We start from the raw sequence: 20252 nt of genomic DNA on the forward strand, positions 1-20252 counted from the left end.
CAAACCAATGTTCTCAAAATGGGTTAATTGACATCCAATTGAAAAACAAGATTATCAAGAGATTTGAAACGTATTTTGAATAAAGACAGGATTGTAATATTTAATCAAAAAAAAAACTTATTTCAATATTTTACAGCGTAATGGCTAGTTGGTCTAGGGGTATGATTCTCGCTTAGGATGCAAGAGGTCTCCGGTTCCAATCCCGGACGAGCCCTAGTCTTTTAACTAAATCAACAAGGTATTACTTCGGGGATTATTTGCGAGTTTTGTTAATTGTTTTGGTTAAAAAATTTCGAATCAATTCAGCATAGACTTTAGAAATATATTGACATTCAATCACTTGATTGTCTCCTGATTAACGGTCTTATGTGCGTTAGTGGAGGAAACAGAAACACTGATAAGACTTTTCTAACATTTTATCGACTTGGATCGAAAAAAAATGACATGACTGTAAATTGTAACCTCATTAACCAATGTTGGCAGCTGGCTCGTTGGTCTAGGGGTATGATTCTCGCTTAGGGTGCGAGAGGTCCCGGGTTCAAATCCCGGACGAGCCCTAATCTTTTAAATAAATCAACAAGGTATTACTTCGGGGATTATTTGCGAGTTTTGTTAATTGTTTTGGTTAAAAAATTTCGAATCAATTCAGCATAGACTTTAGAAATATATTGACATTCAATCACTTGATTGTCTCCTGATTAACGGTCTTATGTGCGTTAGTGGAGGAAACAGAAACACTGATAAGACTTTTCTAACATTTTATCGACTTGGATCGAAAAAAAATGACATGACTGTAACACTTATTGCAAATCCGAAACTCATTAACTATTTTGGCAGCTGGCTCGTTGGTCTAGGGGTATGATTCTCGCTTTGGGTGCGAGAGGTCCCGGGTTCAAATCCCGGGTGAGGCCTCTTTTTTGACAATAAAAGCAAGGTGATACTTCAGGCAATTGTATTTTCATTTGTCTGTTGTTTTTGACTGTAACAAGGGTTCAGATGTAGAATACTAAAGAAAATAATGAGGATTGATAGGAATTCGTAGTCAAAACCAAATCAAAGTTTCAAACCAAAGTAGAATATTAATTTACATGACAAAAAAATAACCTCCCCATCGGGGAATCGATCCCTGGTCTCCCGCGTGACAGGCGGGGATAATGACCACTATACTAACGAGGAACCCGACTGTGATTTGACATAATTAGAACCATATGTATTTATAACACACTAATTTTGAAAACAAACATTTTCCTTGTGCTGAATAAGAATAGTTTATCCCACCTTAATAACTAAATGTTCTGAATAACTTAAATTAGATCTATCGTGTTTAATAGCGTTAAAAACGAAAACAAACCTAACAAACCAATGTTCTCAAAATGGGTTAATTGACTTGCAATTGAAAAACAAGATTATCAAGAGATTTGAAGCGTATTTTAAATAAAGACAGGATTGTAATATTTAATCAAAATAAAAAACTTATTTCAATATTTTACAGCGTAATGGCTAGTTGGTCTAGGGGTATGATTCTCGCTTAGGATGCAAGAGGTCTCCGGTTCCAATCCCGGACGAGCCCTAGTCTTTTAACTAAATCAACAAGGTATTACTTCGGGGATTATTTGCGAGTTTTGTTAACTGTTTTGCTTAAAAAATTTCGAATCAATTCAGCATAGACTTTACAAGTATATTGACATTCAACCACTTGATTATCTCACGATCAACCGTCTTAAGTGCGGTAGTGGATTAAACAGCAACACTGATAAGACTTTTCTAACATTTTATCGACTTGGATCGAAAAAAAAATGACATGACTGTAACACTTATTGAAAATTGTAACCTCATTAACCAATGTTGGCAGCTGGCTCGTTGGTCTAGGGGTATGATCCCGCTTAGGGTGCGAGAGGTCCCGGGTTCAAATCCCGGACGAGCCCTAATCTTTTAAATAAAGCAACAATGTATTACTTCGGGGATTAGTTGCGAATTTTGTTAATTGTTTTGCTTAAAAAATTTCGATCCAATTCAGCAAAGACTTTAGAAGTATATTGACATTCAACCACTTGATTATCTCACGATCAACCGTCTTAAGTGCGGTAGTGGATTAAACAGCAACACTGATAAGACTTTTCTAACATTTTATCGACTTGGATCGAAAAAAAATGACATGACTGTAACACTTATTGAAAATTGTAACCTCATTAACCAATGTTGGCAGCTGGCTCGTTGGTCTAGGGGTATGATTCTCGCTTAGGGTGCGAGAGGTCCCGGGTTCAAATCCCGGACGAGCCCTAATCTTTTAAATAAAGCAACAAGGTATTACTTCGGGGATTATTTGCGAGTTTTGTTAATTGTTTTGCTTAAAAAATTTGGAATCAATTCAGCATAGACTTTAGAAGTATATTGACATTCAATCACTTGATTGTCTCATGATTAACCGTGTTTTGTGCGTTAGTGGAGGAAACAGCAACACTGATAAGACTTTTCTGACATTTTATCGACTTGGATGGAAAAAAAATGACATGACTGTAACATTTATTGAAAATCAGAACCTCATTAACTAGTGTTTGCAGCCGGCTCGTTACACTTATTGAAAATCAGAACTTCATAAACTATTTTGGAAGCTGGCTCGTTGGTCTAGGGGTATGATTCTCGTTTGGGTGCGAGAAGTCCCGGGTTCAAATCCCGGACGAGCCCTTGTTTTTGACAATAGAAGCAAGGTGGTACTTTAGTCAATTGTATTTTCATTTGTCTGTTTGTTTTTTACTGTAACAAGGGTTCATATGTACAATACTAAAGAAAATAACGAGGATTGATAGGTATTCGTAGTCAATACTAAATCAAATCAAAGTTTCAAACCAAAGCAGAATATTAATTTACTTGACAAAAAAATAACCTCCCCGTCGGGGAATCGAACCCCGGTCTCCCGCGTGACAGGCGGGGATACTGACCACTATACTAACGAGGAACCCGACTGTGATTTGACATAATAAGAACCATATGTATTTATAACACACTAATTTTGAAAACAAACATTTTCCTTGTGCTGAATAAGAATAGTTTGTCCCAACTTAATAACTAAATGTTCTGAATAACTTAAATTAAATCTATCGTGTTTAATATCGTTAAAAACGAAAACAAACCTAACAAACCAATGTTCTCAAAATGGGTTAATTGACTTCCAATTGAAAAACAAGATTATCAAGAGATTTGAAACGTGTTTTAAATAAAGACAGGATTGTAATATTTAATCAAAAAAAAACTTATTTCAATATGTTACAGCGTAATGGCTCGTTGGTCTAGGGGTATGATTCTCGCTTAGGGTGCAAGAGGTCTCGGGTTCCAATCCCGGACGAGCCCTAATCTTTTAACTAAATCAACAAGGTATTACTTCGGGGATTAGTTGCGAGTTTTGTTAATTGTTTTACTTAAAAAATTTCGAATCAATTCAGCAAAGACTTTAGAAGTATATTGACATTCAACCACTTGATTATCTCACGATCAACCGTCTTAAGTGCGGTAGTGGATTAAACAGCAACACTGATAAGACTTTTCTAACATTTTATCGACTTGGATCGAAAAAAAATATGACATGACTGTAACACTTATTGAAAATGATAACCTTCATTAACTAATGTTGGCAGCTGGCTCGTTGGTCTAGGGGTATGATTCTCGCTTTGGGTGCGAGAGGTCCCGGGTTCAAATCCCGGACGAGCCCTCTTTTTTTACAATAAAAGCAAGGTGATACTTCAGAGAATTGTATTTTCATTTGTCTGTTGTTTTTGACTGCAACAAGGGTTCAGATGTAGAATACTAAAGAAAATAACGAGGATTGATAGGTATTCGTAGTCAAAACTAAATCAAATCAAAGTTTCAAACCAAAGCAGAATATTAATTTAAATAACAAAAAAATAACCTCCCCGTCGGGGAATCGAACCCCGGTCTCCCCCGTGACAGGCGGGGATACTGACCACTATACTAACGAGGAACCCGACGGTGATTTGACATAATAAGAACCATATGTATTTATAACACACTAATTTTGAAAACAAACATTTTCCTTGTGCTGAATAAGAATAGTTTGTCCCACCTTAATAACTAAATGTTCTGAATAACTTAAATTAGATCTATCGTGTTTAATAGCGTTAAAAACGAAAATAAACCTAACAAACCAATGTTCTCAAAATGGGTTAATTGACATCCAATTGAAAAACAAGATTATCAAGAGATTTGAAACGTATTTTGAATAAAGACAGGATTGTAATATTTAATCAAAAAAAAAACTTATTTCAATATTTTACAGCGTAATGGCTAGTTGGTCTAGGGGTATGATTCTCGCTTAGGATGCAAGAGGTCTCCGGTTCCAATCCCGGACGAGCCCTAGTCTTTTAACTAAATCAACAAGGTATTACTTCGGGGATTATTTGCGAGTTTTGTTAATTGTTTTGGTTAAAAAATTTCGAATCAATTCAGCATAGACTTTAGAAATATATTGACATTCAATCACTTGATTGTCTCCTGATTAACGGTCTTATGTGCGTTAGTGGAGGAAACAGAAACACTGATAAGACTTTTCTAACATTTTATCGACTTGGATCGAAAAAAAATGACATGACTGTAAATTGTAACCTCATTAACCAATGTTGGCAGCTGGCTCGTTGGTCTAGGGGTATGATTCTCGCTTAGGGTGCGAGAGGTCCCGGGTTCAAATCCCGGACGAGCCCTAATCTTTTAAATAAATCAACAAGGTATTACTTCGGGGATTATTTGCGAGTTTTGTTAATTGTTTTGGTTAAAAAATTTCGAATCAATTCAGCATAGACTTTAGAAATATATTGACATTCAATCACTTGATTGTCTCCTGATTAACGGTCTTATGTGCGTTAGTGGAGGAAACAGAAACACTGATAAGACTTTTCTAACATTTTATCGACTTGGATCGAAAAAAAATGACATGACTGTAACACTTATTGCAAATCCGAAACTCATTAACTATTTTGGCAGCTGGCTCGTTGGTCTAGGGGTATGATTCTCGCTTTGGGTGCGAGAGGTCCCGGGTTCAAATCCCGGGTGAGGCCTCTTTTTTGACAATAAAAGCAAGGTGATACTTCAGGCAATTGTATTTTCATTTGTCTGTTGTTTTTGACTGTAACAAGGGTTCAGATGTAGAATACTAAAGAAAATAATGAGGATTGATAGGAATTCGTAGTCAAAACCAAATCAAAGTTTCAAACCAAAGTAGAATATTAATTTACATGACAAAAAAATAACCTCCCCATCGGGGAATCGATCCCTGGTCTCCCGCGTGACAGGCGGGGATAATGACCACTATACTAACGAGGAACCCGACTGTGATTTGACATAATTAGAACCATATGTATTTATAACACACTAATTTTGAAAACAAACATTTTCCTTGTGCTGAATAAGAATAGTTTATCCCACCTTAATAACTAAATGTTCTGAATAACTTAAATTAGATCTATCGTGTTTAATAGCGTTAAAAACGAAAACAAACCTAACAAACCAATGTTCTCAAAATGGGTTAATTGACTTGCAATTGAAAAACAAGATTATCAAGAGATTTGAAGCGTATTTTAAATAAAGACAGGATTGTAATATTTAATCAAAATAAAAAACTTATTTCAATATTTTACAGCGTAATGGCTAGTTGGTCTAGGGGTATGATTCTCGCTTAGGATGCAAGAGGTCTCCGGTTCCAATCCCGGACGAGCCCTAGTCTTTTAACTAAATCAACAAGGTATTACTTCGGGGATTATTTGCGAGTTTTGTTAACTGTTTTGCTTAAAAAATTTCGAATCAATTCAGCATAGACTTTACAAGTATATTGACATTCAACCACTTGATTATCTCACGATCAACCGTCTTAAGTGCGGTAGTGGATTAAACAGCAACACTGATAAGACTTTTCTAACATTTTATCGACTTGGATCGAAAAAAAAATGACATGACTGTAACACTTATTGAAAATTGTAACCTCATTAACCAATGTTGGCAGCTGGCTCGTTGGTCTAGGGGTATGATCCCGCTTAGGGTGCGAGAGGTCCCGGGTTCAAATCCCGGACGAGCCCTAATCTTTTAAATAAAGCAACAATGTATTACTTCGGGGATTAGTTGCGAATTTTGTTAATTGTTTTGCTTAAAAAATTTCGATCCAATTCAGCAAAGACTTTAGAAGTATATTGACATTCAACCACTTGATTATCTCACGATCAACCGTCTTAAGTGCGGTAGTGGATTAAACAGCAACACTGATAAGACTTTTCTAACATTTTATCGACTTGGATCGAAAAAAAATGACATGACTGTAACACTTATTGAAAATTGTAACCTCATTAACCAATGTTGGCAGCTGGCTCGTTGGTCTAGGGGTATGATTCTCGCTTAGGGTGCGAGAGGTCCCGGGTTCAAATCCCGGACGAGCCCTAATCTTTTAAATAAAGCAACAAGGTATTACTTCGGGGATTATTTGCGAGTTTTGTTAATTGTTTTGCTTAAAAAATTTGGAATCAATTCAGCATAGACTTTAGAAGTATATTGACATTCAATCACTTGATTGTCTCATGATTAACCGTGTTTTGTGCGTTAGTGGAGGAAACAGCAACACTGATAAGACTTTTCTGACATTTTATCGACTTGGATGGAAAAAAAATGACATGACTGTAACATTTATTGAAAATCAGAACCTCATTAACTAGTGTTTGCAGCCGGCTCGTTACACTTATTGAAAATCAGAACTTCATAAACTATTTTGGAAGCTGGCTCGTTGGTCTAGGGGTATGATTCTCGTTTGGGTGCGAGAAGTCCCGGGTTCAAATCCCGGACGAGCCCTTGTTTTTGACAATAGAAGCAAGGTGGTACTTTAGTCAATTGTATTTTCATTTGTCTGTTTGTTTTTTACTGTAACAAGGGTTCATATGTACAATACTAAAGAAAATAACGAGGATTGATAGGTATTCGTAGTCAATACTAAATCAAATCAAAGTTTCAAACCAAAGCAGAATATTAATTTACTTGACAAAAAAATAACCTCCCCGTCGGGGAATCGAACCCCGGTCTCCCGCGTGACAGGCGGGGATACTGACCACTATACTAACGAGGAACCCGACTGTGATTTGACATAATAAGAACCATATGTATTTATAACACACTAATTTTGAAAACAAACATTTTCCTTGTGCTGAATAAGAATAGTTTGTCCCAACTTAATAACTAAATGTTCTGAATAACTTAAATTAAATCTATCGTGTTTAATATCGTTAAAAACGAAAACAAACCTAACAAACCAATGTTCTCAAAATGGGTTAATTGACTTCCAATTGAAAAACAAGATTATCAAGAGATTTGAAACGTGTTTTAAATAAAGACAGGATTGTAATATTTAATCAAAAAAAAACTTATTTCAATATGTTACAGCGTAATGGCTCGTTGGTCTAGGGGTATGATTCTCGCTTAGGGTGCAAGAGGTCTCGGGTTCCAATCCCGGACGAGCCCTAATCTTTTAACTAAATCAACAAGGTATTACTTCGGGGATTAGTTGCGAGTTTTGTTAATTGTTTTACTTAAAAAATTTCGAATCAATTCAGCAAAGACTTTAGAAGTATATTGACATTCAACCACTTGATTATCTCACGATCAACCGTCTTAAGTGCGGTAGTGGATTAAACAGCAACACTGATAAGACTTTTCTAACATTTTATCGACTTGGATCGAAAAAAAATATGACATGACTGTAACACTTATTGAAAATGATAACCTTCATTAACTAATGTTGGCAGCTGGCTCGTTGGTCTAGGGGTATGATTCTCGCTTTGGGTGCGAGAGGTCCCGGGTTCAAATCCCGGACGAGCCCTCTTTTTTTACAATAAAAGCAAGGTGATACTTCAGAGAATTGTATTTTCATTTGTCTGTTGTTTTTGACTGCAACAAGGGTTCAGATGTAGAATACTAAAGAAAATAACGAGGATTGATAGGTATTCGTAGTCAAAACTAAATCAAATCAAAGTTTCAAACCAAAGCAGAATATTAATTTAAATAACAAAAAAATAACCTCCCCGTCGGGGAATCGAACCCCGGTCTCCCCCGTGACAGGCGGGGATACTGACCACTATACTAACGAGGAACCCGACGGTGATTTGACATAATAAGAACCATATGTATTTATAACACACTAATTTTGAAAACAAACATTTTCCTTGTGCTGAATAAGAATAGTTTGTCCCACCTTAATAACTAAATGTTCTGAATAACTTAAATTAGATCTATCGTGTTTAATAGCGTTAAAAACGAAAATAAACCTAACAAACCAATGTTCTCAAAATGGGTTAATTGACATCCAATTGAAAAACAAGATTATCAAGAGATTTGAAACGTATTTTGAATAAAGACAGGATTGTAATATTTAATCAAAAAAAAAACTTATTTCAATATTTTACAGCGTAATGGCTAGTTGGTCTAGGGGTATGATTCTCGCTTAGGATGCAAGAGGTCTCCGGTTCCAATCCCGGACGAGCCCTAGTCTTTTAACTAAATCAACAAGGTATTACTTCGGGGATTATTTGCGAGATTTGTTAATTGTTTTGGTTAAAAAATTTCGAATCAATTCAGCATAGACTTTAGAAATATATTGACATTCAATCACTTGATTGTCTCCTGATTAACGGTCTTATGTGCGTTAGTGGAGGAAACAGAAACACTGATAAGACTTTTCTAACATTTTATCGACTTGGATCGAAAAAAAATGACATGACTGTAAATTGTAACCTCATTAACCAATGTTGGCAGCTGGCTCGTTGGTCTAGGGGTATGATTCTCGCTTAGGGTGCGAGAGGTCCCGGGTTCAAATCCCGGACGAGCCCTAATCTTTTAAATAAATCAACAAGGTATTACTTCGGGGATTATTTGCGAGTTTTGTTAATTGTTTTGGTTAAAAAATTTCGAATCAATTCAGCATAGACTTTAGAAATATATTGACATTCAATCACTTGATTGTCTCCTGATTAACGGTCTTATGTGCGTTAGTGGAGGAAACAGAAACACTGATAAGACTTTTCTAACATTTTATCGACTTGGATCGAAAAAAAATGACATGACTGTAACACTTATTGCAAATCCGAAACTCATTAACTATTTTGGCAGCTGGCTCGTTGGTCTAGGGGTATGATTCTCGCTTTGGGTGCGAGAGGTCCCGGGTTCAAATCCCGGGTGAGGCCTCTTTTTTGACAATAAAAGCAAGGTGATACTTCAGGCAATTGTATTTTCATTTGTCTGTTGTTTTTGACTGTAACAAGGGTTCAGATGTAGAATACTAAAGAAAATAATGAGGATTGATAGGAATTCGTAGTCAAAACCAAATCAAAGTTTCAAACCAAAGTAGAATATTAATTTACATGACAAAAAAATAACCTCCCCATCGGGGAATCGATCCCTGGTCTCCCGCGTGACAGGCGGGGATAATGACCACTATACTAACGAGGAACCCGACTGTGATTTGACATAATTAGAACCATATGTATTTATAACACACTAATTTTGAAAACAAACATTTTCCTTGTGCTGAATAAGAATAGTTTATCCCACCTTAATAACTAAATGTTCTGAATAACTTAAATTAGATCTATCGTGTTTAATAGCGTTAAAAACGAAAACAAACCTAACAAACCAATGTTCTCAAAATGGGTTAATTGACTTGCAATTGAAAAACAAGATTATCAAGAGATTTGAAGCGTATTTTAAATAAAGACAGGATTGTAATATTTAATCAAAATAAAAAACTTATTTCAATATTTTACAGCGTAATGGCTAGTTGGTCTAGGGGTATGATTCTCGCTTAGGATGCAAGAGGTCTCCGGTTCCAATCCCGGACGAGCCCTAGTCTTTTAACTAAATCAACAAGGTATTACTTCGGGGATTATTTGCGAGTTTTGTTAACTGTTTTGCTTAAAAAATTTCGAATCAATTCAGCATAGACTTTACAAGTATATTGACATTCAACCACTTGATTATCTCACGATCAACCGTCTTAAGTGCGGTAGTGGATTAAACAGCAACACTGATAAGACTTTTCTAACATTTTATCGACTTGGATCGAAAAAAAAATGACATGACTGTAACACTTATTGAAAATTGTAACCTCATTAACCAATGTTGGCAGCTGGCTCGTTGGTCTAGGGGTATGATTCTCGCTTAGGGTGCGAGAGGTCCCGGGTTCAAATCCCGGACGAGCCCTAATCTTTTAAATAAAGCAACAATGTATTACTTCGGGGATTAGTTGCGAATTTTGTTAATTGTTTTGCTTAAAAAATTTCGATCCAATTCAGCAAAGACTTTAGAAGTATATTGACATTCAACCACTTGATTATCTCACGATCAACCGTCTTAAGTGCGGTAGTGGATTAAACAGCAACACTGATAAGACTTTTCTAACATTTTATCGACTTGGATCGAAAAAAAATGACATGACTGTAACACTTATTGAAAATTGTAACCTCATTAACCAATGTTGGCAGCTGGCTCGTTGGTCTAGGGGTATGATTCTCGCTTAGGGTGCGAGAGGTCCCGGGTTCAAATCCCGGACGAGCCCTAATCTTTTAAATAAAGCAACAAGGTATTACTTCGGGGATTATTTGCGAGTTTTGTTAATTGTTTTGCTTAAAAAATTTGGAATCAATTCAGCATAGACTTTAGAAGTATATTGACATTCAATCACTTGATTGTCTCATGATTAACCGTGTTTTGTGCGTTAGTGGAGGAAACAGCAACACTGATAAGACTTTTCTGACATTTTATCGACTTGGATGGAAAAAAAATGACATGACTGTAACATTTATTGAAAATCAGAACCTCATTAACTAGTGTTTGCAGCCGGCTCGTTACACTTATTGAAAATCAGAACTTCATAAACTATTTTGGAAGCTGGCTCGTTGGTCTAGGGGTATGATTCTCGTTTGGGTGCGAGAAGTCCCGGGTTCAAATCCCGGACGAGCCCTTGTTTTTGACAATAGAAGCAAGGTGGTACTTTAGTCAATTGTATTTTCATTTGTCTGTTTGTTTTTTACTGTAACAAGGGTTCATATGTACAATACTAAAGAAAATAACGAGGATTGATAGGTATTCGTAGTCAATACTAAATCAAATCAAAGTTTCAAACCAAAGCAGAATATTAATTTACTTGACAAAAAAATAACCTCCCCGTCGGGGAATCGAACCCCGGTCTCCCGCGTGACAGGCGGGGATACTGACCACTATACTAACGAGGAACCCGACTGTGATTTGACATAATAAGAACCATATGTATTTATAACACACTAATTTTGAAAACAAACATTTTCCTTGTGCTGAATAAGAATAGTTTGTCCCAACTTAATAACTAAATGTTCTGAATAACTTAAATTAAATCTATCGTGTTTAATAGCGTTAAAAACGAAAACAAACCTAACAAACCAATGTTCTCAAAATGGGTTAATTGACTTCCAATTGAAAAACAAGATTATCAAGAGATTTGAAACGTGTTTTAAATAAAGACAGGATTGTAATATTTAATCAAAAAAAAACTTATTTCAATATGTTACAGCGTAATGGCTCGTTGGTCTAGGGGTATGATTCTCGCTTAGGGTGCAAGAGGTCTCGGGTTCCAATCCCGGACGAGCCCTAATCTTTTAACTAAATCAACAAGGTATTACTTCGGGGATTAGTTGCGAGTTTTGTTAATTGTTTTACTTAAAAAATTTCGAATCAATTCAGCAAAGACTTTAGAAGTATATTGACATTCAACCACTTGATTATCTCACGATCAACCGTCTTAAGTGCGGTAGTGGATTAAACAGCAACACTGATAAGACTTTTCTAACATTTTATCGACTTGGATCGAAAAAAAATATGACATGACTGTAACACTTATTGAAAATGATAACCTTCATTAACTAATGTTGGCAGCTGGCTCGTTGGTCTAGGGGTATGATTCTCGCTTTGGGTGCGAGAGGTCCCGGGTTCACATCCCGGACGAGCCCTCTTTTTTTACAATAAAAGCAAGGTGATACTTCAGAGAATTGTATTTTCATTTGTCTGTTGTTTTTGACTGCAACAAGGGTTCAGATGTAGAATACTAAAGAAAATAACGAGGATTGATAGGTATTCGTAGTCAAAACTAAATCAAATCAAAGTTTCAAACCAAAGCAGAATATTAATTTAAATAACAAAAAAATAACCTCCCCGTCGGGGAATCGAACCCCGGTCTCCCCCGTGACAGGCGGGGATACTGACCACTATACTAACGAGGAACCCGACGGTGATTTGACATAATAAGAACCATATGTATTTATAACACACTAATTTTGAAAACAAACATTTTCCTTGTGCTGAATAAGAATAGTTTGTCCCACCTTAATAACTAAATGTTCTGAATAACTTAAATTAGATCTATCGTGTTTAATAGCGTTAAAAACGAAAATAAACCTAACAAACCAATGTTCTCAAAATGGGTTAATTGACATCCAATTGAAAAACAAGATTATCAAGAGATTTGAAACGTATTTTGAATAAAGACAGGATTGTAATATTTAATCAAAAAAAAAACTTATTTCAATATTTTACAGCGTAATGGCTAGTTGGTCTAGGGGTATGATTCTCGCTTAGGATGCAAGAGGTCTCCGGTTCCAATCCCGGACGAGCCCTAGTCTTTTAACTAAATCAACAAGGTATTACTTCGGGGATTATTTGCGAGTTTTGTTAATTGTTTTGGTTAAAAAATTTCGAATCAATTCAGCATAGACTTTAGAAATATATTGACATTCAATCACTTGATTGTCTCCTGATTAACGGTCTTATGTGCGTTAGTGGAGGAAACAGAAACACTGATAAGACTTTTCTAACATTTTATCGACTTGGATCGAAAAAAAAATGACATGACTGTAAATTGTAACCTCATTAACCAATGTTGGCAGCTGGCTCGTTGGTCTAGGGGTATGATTCTCGCTTAGGGTGCGAGAGGTCCCGGGTTCAAATCCCGGACGAGCCCTAATCTTTTAAATAAATCAACAAGGTATTACTTCGGGGATTATTTGCGAGTTTTGTTAATTGTTTTGGTTAAAAAATTTCGAATCAATTCAGCATAGACTTTAGAAATATATTGACATTCAATCACTTGATTGTCTCCTGATTAACGGTCTTATGTGCGTTAGTGGAGGAAACAGAAACACTGATAAGACTTTTCTAACATTTTATCGACTTGGATCGAAAAAAAATGACATGACTGTAACACTTATTGCAAATCCGAAACTCATTAACTATTTTGGCAGCTGGCTCGTTGGTCTAGGGGTATGATTCTCGCTTTGGGTGCGAGAGGTCCCGGGTTCAAATCCCGGGTGAGCCCTCTTTTTTTACAATAAAAGCAAGGTGATACTTCAGGCAATTGTATTTTCATTTGTCTGTTGTTTTTGACTGTAACAAGGGTTCAGATGTAGAATACTAAAGAAAATAATGAGGATTGATAGGTATTCGTAGTCAAAACCAAATCAAAGTTTCAAACCAAAGTAGAATATTAATTTACATGACAAAAAAATAACCTCCCCATCGGGGAATCGATCCCTGGTCTCCCGCGTGACAGGCGGGGATAATGACCACTATACTAACGAGGAACCCGACTGTGATTTGACATAATTAGAACCATATGTATTTATAACACACTAATTTTGAAAACAAACATTTTCCTTGTGCTGAATAAGAATAGTTTATCCCACCTTAATAACTAAATGTTCTGAATAACTTAAATTAGATCTATCGTGTTTAATAGCGTTAAAAACGAAAACAAACCTAACAAACCAATGTTCTCAAAATGGGTTAATTGACTTGCAATTGAAAAACAAGATTATCAAGAGATTTAAAGCGTATTTTAAATAAAGACAGGATTGTAATATTTAATCAAAATAAAAAACTTATTTCAATATTTTACAGCGTAATGGCTAGTTGGTCTAGGGGTATGATTCTCGCTTAGGATGCAAGACGTCTCCGGTTCCAATCCCGGACGAGCCCTAGTCTTTTAACTAAATCAACAAGGTATTACTTTGGGGATTATTTGCGAGTTTTGTTAACTGTTTTGCTTAAAAAATTTCGAATCAATTCAGCATAGACTTTAGAAGTATATTGACATTCAATCGCTTGAATATCTCATGATCAACCGTCTTAAGTGCGGTAGTGGATTAAACAGCAACACTGATAAGACTTTTCTTACATTTTATCGACTTGGATTGAAAAGAAAATGACATGACTGTAACACTTATTGAAGATCATAACCTCATTAACTAAAGTTGGCAGCTGGCTCGTTGGTCTAGGGGTATGATTCTCGCTTTGGGTGCGAGAGGTCCCGGGTTCACATCCCGGACGAGCCCTCTTTTTTTACAATAAAAGCAAGGTGATACTTCAGAGAATTGTATTTTCATTTGTCTGTTGTTTTTGACTGCAACAAGGGTTCAGATGTAGAATACTAAAGAAAATAACGAGGATTGATAGGTATTCGTAGTCAAAACTAAATCAAATCAAAGTTTCAAACCAAAGCAGAATATTAATTTAAATAACAAAAAAATAACCTCCCCGTCGGGGAATCGAACCCCGGTCTCCCCCGTGACAGGCGGGGATACTGACCACTATACTAACGAGGAACCCGACGGTGATTTGACATAATAAGAACCATATGTATTTATAACACACTAATTTTGAAAACAAACATTTTCCTTGTGCTGAATAAGAATAGTTTGTCCCACCTTAATAACTAAATGTTCTGAATAACTTAAATTAGATCTATCGTGTTTAATAGCGTTAAAAACGAAAATAAACCTAACAAACCAATGTTCTCAAAATGGGTTAATTGACATCCAATTGAAAAACAAGATTATCAAGAGATTTGAAACGTATTTTGAATAAAGACAGGATTGTAATATTTAATCAAAAAAAAAACTTATTTCAATATTTTACAGCGTAATGGCTAGTTGGTCTAGGGGTATGATTCTCGCTTAGGATGCAAGAGGTCTCCGGTTCCAATCCCGGACGAGCCCTAGTCTTTTAACTAAATCAACAAGGTATTACTTCGGGGATTATTTGCGAGTTTTGTTAATTGTTTTGGTTAAAAAATTTCGAATCAATTCAGCATAGACTTTAGAAATATATTGACATTCAATCACTTGATTGTCTCCTGATTAACGGTCTTATGTGCGTTAGTGGAGGAAACAGAAACACTGATAAGACTTTTCTAACATTTTATCGACTTGGATCGAAAAAAAAATGACATGACTGTAAATTGTAACCTCATTAACCAATGATGGCAGCTGGCTCGTTGGTCTAGGGGTATGATTCTCGCTTAGGGTGCGAGAGGTCCCGGGTTCAAATCCCGGACGAGCCCTAATCTTTTAAATAAATCAACAAGGTATTACTTCGGGGATTATTTGCGAGTTTTGTTAATTGTTTTGGTTAAAAAATTTCGAATCAATTCAGCATAGACTTTAGAAATATATTGACATTCAATCACTTGATTGTCTCCTGATTAACGGTCTTATGTGCGTTAGTGGAGGAAACAGAAACACTGATAAGACTTTTCTAACATTTTATCGACTTGGATCGAAAAAAAATGACATGACTGTAACACTTATTGCAAATCCGAAACTCATTAACTATTTTGGCAGCTGGCTCGTTGGTCTAGGGGTATGATTCTCGCTTTGGGTGCGAGAGGTCCCGGGTTCAAATCCCGGGTGAGCCCTCTTTTTTTACAATAAAAGCAAGGTGATACTTCAGGCAATTGTATTTTCATTTGTCTGTTGTTTTTGACTGTAACAAGGGTTCAGATGTAGAATACTAAAGAAAATAATGAGGATTGATAGGTATTCGTAGTCAAAACCAAATCAAAGTTTCAAACCAAAGTAGAATATTAATTTACATGACAAAAAAATAACCTCCCCATCGGGGAATCGATCCCTGGTCTCCCGCGTGACAGGCGGGGATAATGACCACTATACTAACGAGGAACCCGACTGTGATTTGACATAATTAGAACCATATGTATTTATAACACACTAATTTTGAAAACAAACATTTTCCTTGTGCTGAATAAGAATAGTTTATCCCACCTTAATAACTAAATGTTCTGAATAACTTAAATTAGATCTATCGTGTTTAATAGCGTTAAAAACGAAAACAAACCTAACAAACCAATGTTCTCAAAATGGGTTAATTGACTTGCAATTGAAAAACAAGATTATCAAGAGATTTAAAGCGTATTTTAAATAAAGACAGGATTGTAATATTTAATCAAAATAAAAAACTTATTTCAATATTTTACAGCGTAATGGCTAGTTGGTCTAGGGGTATGATTCTCGCTTAGGATGCAAGACGTCTCCGGTTCCAATCCCGGACGAGCCCTAGTCTTTTAACTAAATCAACAAGGTATTACTTTGGGGATTATTTGCGAGTTTTGTTAACTGTTTTGCTTAAAAAATTTCGAATCAATTCAGCATAGACTTTAGAAGTATATTGACATTCAATCGCTTGAATATCTCATGATCAACCGTCTTAAGTGCGGTAGTGGATTAAACAGCAACACTGATAAGACTTTTCTTACATTTTATCGACTTGGATTGAAAAGAAAATGACATGACTGTAACACTTATTGAAGATCATAACCTCATTAACTAAAGTTGGCAGCTGGCTCGTTGGTCTAGGGGTATGATTCTCGCTTTGGGTGCGAGAGGTCCCGGGTTCAAATCCCGGACGAGCCCTCGTTTTTGACAATAAAAGCAATGTGGTACTTTAGACAATTGTATTTTCATTCGTCTGTTTTTATTTTACTGTAACAAGGTTTCATATGTAGAATACCAAAGAAAATAACGAGGATTGATAGGTATTCGTAGTCAAAACTAAATCAAATCAAAGTTTCAAACCAAAGCAGAATATTAATTTACATGACAAATAAATAACCTCCCCGTCGGGGAATCGAACCCCGGTCTCCCGCGTGACAGGCGGGGATACTGACCACTATACTAACGAGGAACCCGACTGTGATTTGACATAATAAGAACCATATGTATTTATAACACACTTATTTTGAAAACAAACATTTTCCTTGTGCTGAATAAGAATAGTTTGTTCGACTTAATAATTAAATGTTCTGAATAACTTAAATTAGATCTATCATGTTTAATAGCGTTAAAAACGAAAACAAACCTAACAAACCAATGTTCTCAAAATGGGTTAATTGACTTCGAATTGAAAAACAAGATTATCAAGAATTTTGAAACGTATTTTAAAAAAAGACACGATTGTAATATTTAATCAAAAAAAAAACTTAATTCAATATGTTACAGGGTAATGGCTCGTTGGTCTAGGGGTATGATTCTCGCTTAGGGTGCAAGATGTCCCGGGTTCCAATCCCGGACGAGCCCTAATCTTTCAACTGAATCACAAGGTATTACTTCGGAGATTATTTGCGAGTTTTGTTAATTGTTTTGCTTAAAAAATTTCGAATCAATTCAGCATAGACTTTAGAAGTATATTGACATTCAATCACTTTGATTATCTCATGATCAACCGTCTTAAGTGCGGTAGTGGATTAAACAGCAACACTGATAAGATTTTTCTAACATTTTATCGACTTGGATCGAAAAAAAAATGACATGACTGTAAATTGTAACCTCATTAACCAATTTTGGCAGCTGGCTCGTTGGTCTAGGGGTATGATTCTCGCTTAGGGTGCGAGAGGTCCCGGGTTCAAATCCCGGACGAGCCCTAATCTTTTAAATGAATCAACAAGGTATTACTTCGGGGATTATTTGCGAGTTTTGTTAATTGTTTTGCTTAAAAAATTTCGAATCAATTCAGCATAGACTTTAGAAATATATTGACATTCAATCACTTGATTGTCTCCTGATTAACGGTCTTATGTGCGTTAGTGGAGGAAAAAGAAACACTGATAAGACTTTTCTAACATTTTATCGACTTGGATCGAAAAAAAATGACATGACTGTAACACTTATTGCAAATCCGAAACTCATTAACTATTTTGGCAGCTGGCTCGTTGGTCTAGGGGTATGATTCTCGCTTTGGGTGCGAGAGGTCCCGGGTTCAAATCCCGGACGAGCCCTCGTTTTTGACAATAAAAGCAAGGTGATACTTCAGGCAATTGTATTTTCATTTGTCTGTTGTTTTTGACTGTAACAAGGGTTCAGATGTAGAATACTAAAGAAAATAATGAGGATTGATAGGTATTCGTAGTCAAAACTAAATCAAATCAAAGTTTCAAACCAAATTAGAATATTAATTTACATGACAAAAAAATAACCTCCACATCGGGGAATCGATCCCCGGTCTCCCGCGTGACAGGCGGGGATAATGACCACTATACTAACGAGGAACCCGACTGTGATTTGACATAATAAGAACCATATGTATTTATAACACACTAATTTTGAAAACAAACATTTTCCTTGTGCTGAATAAGAATAGTTTTTCCCACCTTAATAACTAAATGTTCTGAATAACTTAAATTAGATCTATCGTGTTTAATAGCGTTAAAACGAAAACAAACCTAACAAACCAATGTTCTCAAAATGGGTTAATTGACTTGCAATTGAAAAACAAGATTATCAAGAGATTTGAAGCGTATTTTAAATAAAGACAGGATTGTAATATTTAATCAAAATAAAAAACTTATTTCAATATGTTGCAGCGTAATGGCTCGTTGGTCTAGGGGTATGATTCTCGCTTAGGGTGCAAAAGGTCTCGGGTTCCAATCCCGGACGAGCCCTAATCTTTTAACTAAATCAACAAGGTATTACATCGGGGTTTATTTGCGAGTTTTGTTAATTGTTTTGCTTAAAAAATTTGGAATCAATTCAGCATAGACTTTAGAAGTATATTGACATTCAACCACTTGATTATCTCACGATCAACCGTCTTAAGTGCGGTAGTGGATTAAACAGCAACACTGATAAGACTTTTCTAACATTTTATCGACTTGGATCGAAAAAAAAATGACAGGACTGTAACACTTATTGAAAATTGTAACCTCATTAACCAATGTTGGCAGCTGGCTCGTTGGTCTAGGAGTATGATTCTCGCTTAGGTTGCGAGAGGTCCCGGGTTCAAATCCCGGACGAGCCCTAATCTTTTAAATAAAGCAACAAGGTATTACTTCGGGGATTATTTGCGAGTTTTGTTAATTGTTTTGCTTAAAAAATTTGGAATCAATTCAGCATAGACTTTAGAAGTATATTGACATTCAATCACTTGATTGTCTCATGATTAACCGTCTTATGTGCGTTAGTGGAGGAAACAGCAACACTGATAAGACTTTTCTGACATTTTATCGACTTGGATGGAAAAAAAAATGACATGACTGTAACATTTATTGAAAATCAGAACCTCATTAACTAGTGTTTGCAGCTGGCTCGTTACACTTATTGAAAATCAGAACTTCATAAACTATTTTGGAAGCTGGCTCGTTGGTCTAGGGGTATGATTCTCGCTTTGGGTGCGAGAAGTCCCGGGTTCAAATCCCGGACGAGCCCTTGTTTTTGACAATAGAAGCAAGGTGGTACTTTAGTCAATTGTATTTTCATTTGTCTGTTTGTTTTTTACTGTAACAAGGGTTCATATGTACAATACTAAAGAAAATAACGAGGATTGATAGGTATTCGTAGTCAATACTAAATCAAATCAAAGTTTCAAACCAAAGCAGAATATTAATTTACTTGACAAAAAAATAACCTCCCCGTCGGGGAATCGAACCCCGGTCTCCCGCGTGACAGGCGGGATACTGACCACTATACTAACGAGGAACCCGACTGTGATTTGACATAATAAGAACCATATGTATTTATAACACACTAATTTTGAAAACAAACATTTTCCTTGTGCTGAATAAGAATAGTTTGTCCCACCTTAATAACTAAATGTTCTGAATAACTTAAATTAAATCTATCGTGTTTAATAGCGTTAAAAACGAAAACAAACCTAACAAACCAATGTTCTCAAAATGGGTTAATTGACTTCCAATTGAAAAACAAGATTATCAAGAGATTTGAAACGTGTTTTAAATAAAGACACGATTGTAATATTTAATCAAAAAAAAACTTATTTCAATATGTTACAGCGTAATGGCTCGTTGGTCTAGGGGTATGATTCTCGCTTAGGGTGCAAGAGGTCTCGGGTTCCAATCCCGGACGAGCCCTAATCTTTTAACTAAATCAACAAGGTATTACTTC

The 20252-nt window shown here is 35.8% G+C and overlaps 27 non-coding genes across 27 annotated transcripts; 23 read left to right on the forward strand and 4 right to left on the reverse strand.

Moving 5' to 3' along the window:
- The first annotated feature begins 485 nt into the window (after positions 1–485).
- On the forward strand, positions 486–557 carry Trnap-agg (transfer RNA proline (anticodon AGG)). The gene has a single exon. It is a non-coding gene; the product is annotated as a tRNA-Pro (tRNA).
- Positions 558–839: 282 nt separating this feature from the next.
- On the forward strand, positions 840–912 carry Trnap-ugg (transfer RNA proline (anticodon UGG)). The gene has a single exon. It is a non-coding gene; the product is annotated as a tRNA-Pro (tRNA).
- A 1296-nt stretch (positions 913–2208) lies between these two features.
- Trnap-agg (transfer RNA proline (anticodon AGG)) lies at positions 2209–2280 on the forward strand. Its single transcript has one exon. It is a non-coding gene; the product is annotated as a tRNA-Pro (tRNA).
- A 604-nt stretch (positions 2281–2884) lies between these two features.
- Positions 2885–2956, reverse strand: Trnad-guc (transfer RNA aspartic acid (anticodon GUC)). The gene has a single exon. It is a non-coding gene; the product is annotated as a tRNA-Asp (tRNA).
- Positions 2957–3634: 678 nt separating this feature from the next.
- Trnap-ugg (transfer RNA proline (anticodon UGG)) lies at positions 3635–3706 on the forward strand. Its single transcript has one exon. It is a non-coding gene; the product is annotated as a tRNA-Pro (tRNA).
- A 934-nt stretch (positions 3707–4640) lies between these two features.
- On the forward strand, positions 4641–4712 carry Trnap-agg (transfer RNA proline (anticodon AGG)). The gene has a single exon. It is a non-coding gene; the product is annotated as a tRNA-Pro (tRNA).
- Positions 4713–4994: 282 nt separating this feature from the next.
- Positions 4995–5067, forward strand: Trnap-ugg (transfer RNA proline (anticodon UGG)). Its single transcript has one exon. It is a non-coding gene; the product is annotated as a tRNA-Pro (tRNA).
- Positions 5068–6363: 1296 nt separating this feature from the next.
- Trnap-agg (transfer RNA proline (anticodon AGG)) lies at positions 6364–6435 on the forward strand. The gene has a single exon. It is a non-coding gene; the product is annotated as a tRNA-Pro (tRNA).
- Positions 6436–7039: 604 nt separating this feature from the next.
- On the reverse strand, positions 7040–7111 carry Trnad-guc (transfer RNA aspartic acid (anticodon GUC)). Its single transcript has one exon. It is a non-coding gene; the product is annotated as a tRNA-Asp (tRNA).
- Positions 7112–7789: 678 nt separating this feature from the next.
- Positions 7790–7861, forward strand: Trnap-ugg (transfer RNA proline (anticodon UGG)). The gene has a single exon. It is a non-coding gene; the product is annotated as a tRNA-Pro (tRNA).
- A 934-nt stretch (positions 7862–8795) lies between these two features.
- Trnap-agg (transfer RNA proline (anticodon AGG)) lies at positions 8796–8867 on the forward strand. The gene has a single exon. It is a non-coding gene; the product is annotated as a tRNA-Pro (tRNA).
- A 282-nt stretch (positions 8868–9149) lies between these two features.
- Positions 9150–9222, forward strand: Trnap-ugg (transfer RNA proline (anticodon UGG)). Its single transcript has one exon. It is a non-coding gene; the product is annotated as a tRNA-Pro (tRNA).
- Positions 9223–10164: 942 nt separating this feature from the next.
- Positions 10165–10236, forward strand: Trnap-agg (transfer RNA proline (anticodon AGG)). Its single transcript has one exon. It is a non-coding gene; the product is annotated as a tRNA-Pro (tRNA).
- Positions 10237–10519: 283 nt separating this feature from the next.
- On the forward strand, positions 10520–10591 carry Trnap-agg (transfer RNA proline (anticodon AGG)). The gene has a single exon. It is a non-coding gene; the product is annotated as a tRNA-Pro (tRNA).
- Positions 10592–11195: 604 nt separating this feature from the next.
- On the reverse strand, positions 11196–11267 carry Trnad-guc (transfer RNA aspartic acid (anticodon GUC)). Its single transcript has one exon. It is a non-coding gene; the product is annotated as a tRNA-Asp (tRNA).
- Positions 11268–11945: 678 nt separating this feature from the next.
- Trnap-ugg (transfer RNA proline (anticodon UGG)) lies at positions 11946–12017 on the forward strand. Its single transcript has one exon. It is a non-coding gene; the product is annotated as a tRNA-Pro (tRNA).
- A 935-nt stretch (positions 12018–12952) lies between these two features.
- Positions 12953–13024, forward strand: Trnap-agg (transfer RNA proline (anticodon AGG)). The gene has a single exon. It is a non-coding gene; the product is annotated as a tRNA-Pro (tRNA).
- Positions 13025–13306: 282 nt separating this feature from the next.
- On the forward strand, positions 13307–13378 carry Trnap-ugg (transfer RNA proline (anticodon UGG)). Its single transcript has one exon. It is a non-coding gene; the product is annotated as a tRNA-Pro (tRNA).
- A 943-nt stretch (positions 13379–14321) lies between these two features.
- Positions 14322–14393, forward strand: Trnap-ugg (transfer RNA proline (anticodon UGG)). Its single transcript has one exon. It is a non-coding gene; the product is annotated as a tRNA-Pro (tRNA).
- Positions 14394–15328: 935 nt separating this feature from the next.
- On the forward strand, positions 15329–15400 carry Trnap-agg (transfer RNA proline (anticodon AGG)). The gene has a single exon. It is a non-coding gene; the product is annotated as a tRNA-Pro (tRNA).
- A 282-nt stretch (positions 15401–15682) lies between these two features.
- Positions 15683–15754, forward strand: Trnap-ugg (transfer RNA proline (anticodon UGG)). Its single transcript has one exon. It is a non-coding gene; the product is annotated as a tRNA-Pro (tRNA).
- A 943-nt stretch (positions 15755–16697) lies between these two features.
- Trnap-ugg (transfer RNA proline (anticodon UGG)) lies at positions 16698–16769 on the forward strand. Its single transcript has one exon. It is a non-coding gene; the product is annotated as a tRNA-Pro (tRNA).
- A 199-nt stretch (positions 16770–16968) lies between these two features.
- On the reverse strand, positions 16969–17040 carry Trnad-guc (transfer RNA aspartic acid (anticodon GUC)). The gene has a single exon. It is a non-coding gene; the product is annotated as a tRNA-Asp (tRNA).
- A 664-nt stretch (positions 17041–17704) lies between these two features.
- On the forward strand, positions 17705–17776 carry Trnap-agg (transfer RNA proline (anticodon AGG)). The gene has a single exon. It is a non-coding gene; the product is annotated as a tRNA-Pro (tRNA).
- Positions 17777–18058: 282 nt separating this feature from the next.
- Positions 18059–18130, forward strand: Trnap-ugg (transfer RNA proline (anticodon UGG)). Its single transcript has one exon. It is a non-coding gene; the product is annotated as a tRNA-Pro (tRNA).
- Positions 18131–19077: 947 nt separating this feature from the next.
- Trnap-agg (transfer RNA proline (anticodon AGG)) lies at positions 19078–19149 on the forward strand. The gene has a single exon. It is a non-coding gene; the product is annotated as a tRNA-Pro (tRNA).
- Positions 19150–19484: 335 nt separating this feature from the next.
- Positions 19485–19556, forward strand: Trnap-ugg (transfer RNA proline (anticodon UGG)). Its single transcript has one exon. It is a non-coding gene; the product is annotated as a tRNA-Pro (tRNA).
- The last annotated feature ends 696 nt before the right edge of the window (positions 19557–20252 follow it).

Source organism: Ascidiella aspersa, chromosome 1, assembly GCF_963924565.1.
Source record: "Ascidiella aspersa chromosome 1, kaAscAspe10.2, whole genome shotgun sequence".
Lineage (NCBI taxonomy): Eukaryota > Metazoa > Chordata > Ascidiacea > Phlebobranchia > Ascidiidae > Ascidiella > Ascidiella aspersa.